Raw genomic sequence first — 6,895 nt, 5'->3', positions numbered from 1 at the left:
CGTTTATAACCAAAATACAGCAATTAACATCAGAAAGATTTCTAGTCAACCTTTGTGAAGGGCCCTCCACTCTGCAGGAATACATGCTGCCACATGAGAAGCTCACCTGGCCCTGTCCGGGAGAAGCTGGGGTCCCTTAAAAACCTGGCGGTTTTGTGCAGTTAAGCAGTTTACCCATGCAGTTTTCCTCTCAGCCCCTCCCTTCCCCCCCTCTCCTCTCCTAACCCCAGATCCCTCTCTCACTTTGCAGGCCATTTTCTTACACCCCTTTTTACAACTTCTGAACTCTCCCCATTCGACCTCTCACTTCACCTTTAATCACCTCTTGCCATTCTCTCTTTTCACTGCCCTCATCTCTAACAGTCTCTCACATTTATCTCATGGCCTCTCTGGTCCCGTTACCTCCCGTGCCCCTCAGCACTTCTCATTCACCTCAAGTCTCTCCATTCAAATTATTGTCTATTTGTATCTTACACCTCTCCAGTCCCCCCATTCAACTTTCACATCTACGCTTTGTTCTAACAGAAGCCCTCACCTTTGGCTCACACTCACTTCTTGCGTGTCCACACTTCTCTTCGACAATTCATATTTCTCCTCATCCCTGACCTCTTCAATCAAATTCTCTCACTCCCTAGCTGTCCTCTCTCTTCCTCTCATCTCTCCTCACCAAGCATACGGGTCAGACCCGTATGCTCCTCTCGGCCTGTGCCACACTGCTTATTGTTCCCTAATTCAAGAAGGCATGAGTTGTCTGTCTCGCTGTTTTGGTGCAGGCCGCGCAGTTATGGAACTTACACCCTCCTTTGCTTCGCTCCACCAAGAATCGATTATCCTTTGGAAGATATAAAAACCTTTCTCTATGCTCTGTAGGTTACCCCATTTGGCTGGTTCTCCTTCTCCTTCTGTGTGTTTCTCATTTGCCTACAGGCAGCAGATGGTTATTAGCCCCAGGACATCTTTTGGTAACAGTAGCGCACTACAAATGTAAAAATAATAATATAGCCAGAAGCATGGGAGTCACTAGACCAGAATTTCAGAGAGGACTAACTCTCCCAGCCAGGGCTGGTCTTAACGCTGGTCGCACCCAGGTGCAACAGTCTTTTTTGGTGCCCCACCCCCGTTTTCTCCTTCTCCATGAATTCCTTCACCGCCACTCACCAACAATGCACCTCATCTCTCTATAGCACCTTTCTGACAAACATTTAATTTTTTTATAGCGCTACTCATAGTTTACTCGCACTCAGTTCTGTGATCTGCATAGTACACATTCTTTGTAGCAGGTAGATTAACCCTCTGCACACTGTGTGGGTGACAAGAGTGCCCATGTGAGTGCACGGTGAGCGATGCAACAGTACGAGAGTAGGGTAAGAGGAGTGTGCAGGGTGAGTGTGGTGGCGTATGAATTTATGAATTTGGGTGCGGGTGCAAGTTCAGAATAGGACGAATGAATGTATGATTACTGATGCGCTTGTTTGAGTAAGTTGCATATTGAGCAGTGAGGGGGACAGGTGAGTGAAGTGTCACATGACTGCAGGATGAGTAGTTCACTCGTGTGACTGCAGGGTGAGGTATAGGGTGAACAGCGCAAGTGCATTGTGAGTGCAGAGTGATCACTGTGAGTGCAGGGTGAGTGGGTGAATGGTGTGAGTGCATGGTGATCAGTGTGAGTGCAGGGTGAGCGTGAAAGTGAAGGGCGAGAATGAGGAGCGAGTTGTTTGAATACAGGGCGCATTCTAGACACTTGAAGGAACTCATGATGTTATTAACGGTGGCGTAGGGTTTAAGATCTAAGTTAAACTATTGCGGCATTAATCGGGGATCGAGGGTGGAGGAAATAAATAATGTGCTTATCCTGCAACAAACTTACAGTCCTATGGTTAGAGTTGCCAGCAGATTATTTTGATGGCCCAGTCGGTACAAAAATAAGCAGTCACCTAAAGCTGTATTTTCAGGATTTATCTGTGCATACTTCGAACAGAAAATATAAATAGAAAGCACTTTTAATTGTGTTCTATGGCTGCCTCAATGATCCATGACTGATGAAGATAAAAAAGACAGAAAAGCCACATAAGGAATGCATACATACTTTTTTATTTAAAAGTCTATTTAGTGTCAAGAGGAGGGCTTTCCAGGCTCTTTAAACAAAACAGGCAGGCATTTTCTTTTGGCAACCCTACTTTATATTCCTTTTCATTAAATGCATTCTCACAGTACAACAATAATTGTAAAATACAAATGTAAGGAACAGGCAGAGTGGGGGGCCAGGGGGTACTGGAAACAGGAAAAAACACTAAGCCTCTGTAACAAGTTTACAAAGACATGTAAATATGCAAATGGTCTTTAAAGACCTGTGAAAAATTCAGCATGCAGGAGATGACTTCAGGCACTGCCCAGCCAAGCCCCCAGCAGCTCAAGTTTCACTGCAGCAGCAGCTGGGTTGAGACACACGATGAGGGAGGAGGGGGACTGAAGCCCTTGGGCCTCAGCAGAAGTGTGACTGTGAAGGTGTGACTCCCTTGGCATCACTCCATGGCCCCCCTGGAGGTCGCGCCCCACACTTTGAAGACCCATGTTCTACAGCAACAAACGTGGGTGTGCGCGCGCATCTGTGCGTGTGTGCATGCGCGTTTGTGTGCCAATAACAGAAGTGTAATCTGCTGGAAGTGTGATGTCACTTTTAGAGAGTTCCACTGCCCCCACAGCCCCCTGGGAGAGTGGAGGTGCATTCTGCAAGGCTTGCTATAGGGCCTTGCCTGGGGTGAATTTCACCTGTGAAGAACAACAGAGATTGAGTGTGTGTGTGCGTGCGTGCGTGTGTGCGTGTGTGTGTGTTCGGAGGTGTGTTGGGGGGATCAGGACCAGCCGCACCGGGCGCTTACTTGGGACGGGGCATCATTTTTGCAAGTATATTCTCATTTTGAAAGCACCTGCTTCTGCATTCCTGGCCTCCAGCAATTTTCAGGCATCAATTAAAATGTCAAGATAACTCCTGTTATTAATTGTCTTACTGGAAAGAGACCAGATGTTTGTCTTAAGGAAGTCTTGACTCATCCTAAGGTAGCGCAGGGGTTAACATGCCTTCTGCCAAGAATGTGTACCATGCAGATAACAAAGTGTTACTGCTCCTGTAAGAGAGCTCCTTTTGTTACTTGTCTTTTATAAATCAAAATCCTAATATAGAACATTGAGCTATTAATTGTCATCAAAGAGCTACATGCAAACTGCAAGTTTATGTTACAGCTATATGTTTTTTGCTTAGTGTTTCATTATCCTAATCTTGCCAAAAGGGGTCATTTAGGTAGAAAACAATCTTTATTATTAAAGAGAACCCCTAAAATGGTGGTGCATTTTAAATTCTGAATTTGTCCTTTTCCAGAATAAGGACTCTTTAACGATATTGCCTACCAGTATCAATTACATGTCAATCCTACACTACACCTTGGAGTCCTGTCTGATGTAACATTTCCTATACACTGATTCCACACATATGATTGTCTCTGTGCAATGTGTGTGTGGTGTAAGGTGCTCTGACACCTCACACTGGTATGAGTGTTGATATAAAACTAAATAAATCTGAGAGACTGTGGTTATGGAGACTTGAGGGGAACTGTTGAAGGGTGCTAGTGAGGGAATCCGTGGAAGAGGTGATCATTGGAGGAGTGGCGGCGCCAACAGACATTGTCTCACAGGGCGCCACCAGTCTTAAAGCCGGCCCAGGGTGGCACAGAATGGGCGAGGGGACACAGGGGGGACCACATTGTATGCCAAGGGACACAGAGTGGGTGAAGGGGCACAGAAAATGAGACCCTCCCAGTGGGTGGGGCTGCCAGAAAATGGGTGACCGGATGCATGATATATGAGGGACCACAGAGAAAACAAGGAAAGTGTGTGGGGGAAGGACAGAGACAGTATGAGGGAAGGGTGGGTGAGACCGCATGTCATGTGGTACAAAGTTGGTGAAGGCACAGTGGGCAAAGCCTAAATTGGAGGTGGAGCATATTGTGTTAAATGGGCATGATATATATACCACAGGGGTGTCAGAGTGGGTAATGGGGCTGAGATTCTGGAAGGACGAAGAGGGCATGCCTGGGAGCTGGGAAGAGTTAGGGCGGGTGAGGTGCACAGTGTGGGCGACAGTCACAGATCTGGCAAGGATCACACTCATTCAGAGACTTAGGTCTCCACCATGAGGTGCCCAGGGTGATATGACACGGTACTGGGCACATACCTGGGGGAATGCCAGGTAACTGTGGGGATCCTGGGCATAGCGCCAAGAAACAAAACCCTAAGACACATCACAATAGCATAAGGTCATTAATAGGGGTAATACATTCACAAGTTAAACTAGGTGTTGTCTACTCAGTGTGAATCAATCAAATGAATAGAGTGAAGCATGGCTTTATGCAACTCAGGAACTTAAAATCAATGTAACAATGCGAGTCACGTCTCACAAAGCACTAGTGAAGAAATGTAAGAATAAAATACATCTTACCAGGGATATTTGAATGAATATATCTGCAACAATTAAACTAAAGCAGAGACCTGGAAAGGAGTTCAGCTTCCTTTGAAAAGTTTTTCTCATTTAGTGATCAGGATGAGGTCAACTGAGAAGCTTTTTCAACTCCCTCAATTTCTAAATACATTTGAGGATCTTTCTGCTGACTTTTACAACTCAGTGATTTATTATTATTCTAGGATTGTCGTCTTCTGGTGAATTAACTCTTCTTGCAAAGTTTCGCTTATCTGTCAAAGCCAGGGTGCCGCAGTCACTAACACCCCAGGAATAGCTGATTAAAACATCTGACTTGCAAACTCCCAATCTACCCGGGCGTCTTCAGTAACAACTTAAGTAGAAGATACCATTTCCTAGCGGCATTCATAGTCAACCCACTACATTCCTCTTTATCACGAATTTATATATTCTTATTACTATTTTTATCAATTTTTTTATGTTATCACCAATTTAATCTGCAAAAGGGCAAAATGGATCCCAGTTACACGGATGCTGCAAAAACTCACTTCCTGTTTGCTTAACTGTGCTTCAATGTGCCATCCGAGCTCAGCTCGGCGCAAGAAAGGAATGGAGTATTACATTTACAATTCATACATTTCTTTTACTTATAGCTTTTTATCAATTGAAGCAGACAGTTGTCTGCTAATGTTGCCCTCTTATAGGTTCACAATCTAGTACTAACCTCTCCCTCAATGTCTGCTTAAATAGTTAAAGCCCAGGCGCCATATTCTAGTCTGATGGACTGATTAACTCAGGTTTTGTAAAGATTTAATAGATTTTTCCAACATTTATCCTACATTGCATTTTGTTCAAAACTCTAGTTAAACATTTAAATACCGACTGTTAAAAAGAGCAGCATGAAAACCCTTTCTTTAACTTTCCTTCATATGTGGGGCAAGGTTCAGCTCTCCAAACCTATTGACACATTTTCTTAGTGTCATCAAGTGCTTCTCAGATATTTCTTTCTTTAGTTCCTCGTGCAGTTTTCAACACAGCGTCTCATTGCTCATAATTTCGTGCCGGAATCATGATTTCAGCAGGTGCAACCAGGGTTTAAAAGCAGTGATATTACCTTCGTAAATAATAGAAATCTTGTGAAGAGGCTCTTTGTGTTCTGGTAGAAACCCTTTTGCAAACAAAACAGGTGATGGACCGAATGTGGATCAATGTCACACATTCACCCCAGTCCGAAGATCTGGGCCCAAATCCATCGTTTTTTTGCACTCCACACCACCCTGGGTTAGACAATGGCGATATGCAAATCAGCTCTGACCCTGTGCCCCATGGGAACAGTCCAGTCCGAACTACAAAAGCCATGTCCTTCCCAGAACGGAATCAAGCATCCGAGGACCGGACTGGTTTCGAGGTAACACCTCTCATCAGCCCGGCTAGCTTGACTCCAGTGGTGTGGAGTGCCTGGGACCCACGTCTGAGCATCCCCAGCGCACTTAGGGCGGAATTTGCAAACAAAACAGGTGATGGACCGAATGTGGATCAATGTCACACATTCACCCCAGTCCGAAGATCTGGGCCCAAATCCATCGTTTTTTTGCACTCCACACCACCCTGGGTTAGACAATGGCGATATGCAAATCAGCTCTGACCCTGTGCCCCATGGGAACAGTCCAGTCCGAACTACAAAAGCCATGTCCTTCCCAGAACGGAATCAAGCATCCGAGGACCGGACCGGTTTTGAGGTAACACCTCTCATCAGCCCAGCTAGCTTGACTCCAGTGGTGTGGAGTGCGTGGGACCCACGTCTGAGCATCCCCAGCGCACTTAGGGCGGAATTTGCAAACAAAACAGGTGATGGACCGAATGTGGATCAATGTCACACATTCACCCCAGTCCGAAGATCTGGGCCCAAATCCATCATTTTTTTGCACTCCACACCACCCTGGGTTAGACAATGGCGATATGCAAATAAGCTCTGACCCTGTGCCCCACGGGAACAGTCCAGTCCGAACTACAAAAGCCATGTCCTTCCCAGAACGGAATCAAGCATCTGAGGACCGGACCGGTTTCGAGGTAACACCTCTCATCAGCCTGGCTAGCTTGACTCCAGTGGTGTGGAGTGCCTGGGACCCACGTCTGAGCATCCCCAGCGCACTTAGGGCGGAATTTGCAAACAAAACAGGTGATGGACCGAATGTGGATCAATGTCACACATTCACCCCAGTCCGAAGATCTGGGCCCAAATCCATCGTTTTTTTGCACTCCACACCACCCTGGGTTAGACAATGGCGATATGCAAATCAGCTCTGACCCTGTGCCCCATGGGAACAGTCTAGTCCGAACTACAAAAGCCATGTCCTTCCCAGAACGGAATCAAGCATCAGAGGACCGGACCGGTTTCGAGGTAACACCTCTCATCAGCCCGGC

Source organism: Lissotriton vulgaris, unplaced genomic scaffold, assembly GCF_964263255.1.
Source record: "Lissotriton vulgaris unplaced genomic scaffold, aLisVul1.2 SCAFFOLD_593, whole genome shotgun sequence".
Classification (NCBI taxonomy): Eukaryota; Metazoa; Chordata; class Amphibia; order Caudata; family Salamandridae; genus Lissotriton; species Lissotriton vulgaris.
This window is presented reverse-complemented; position numbering follows the sequence as displayed.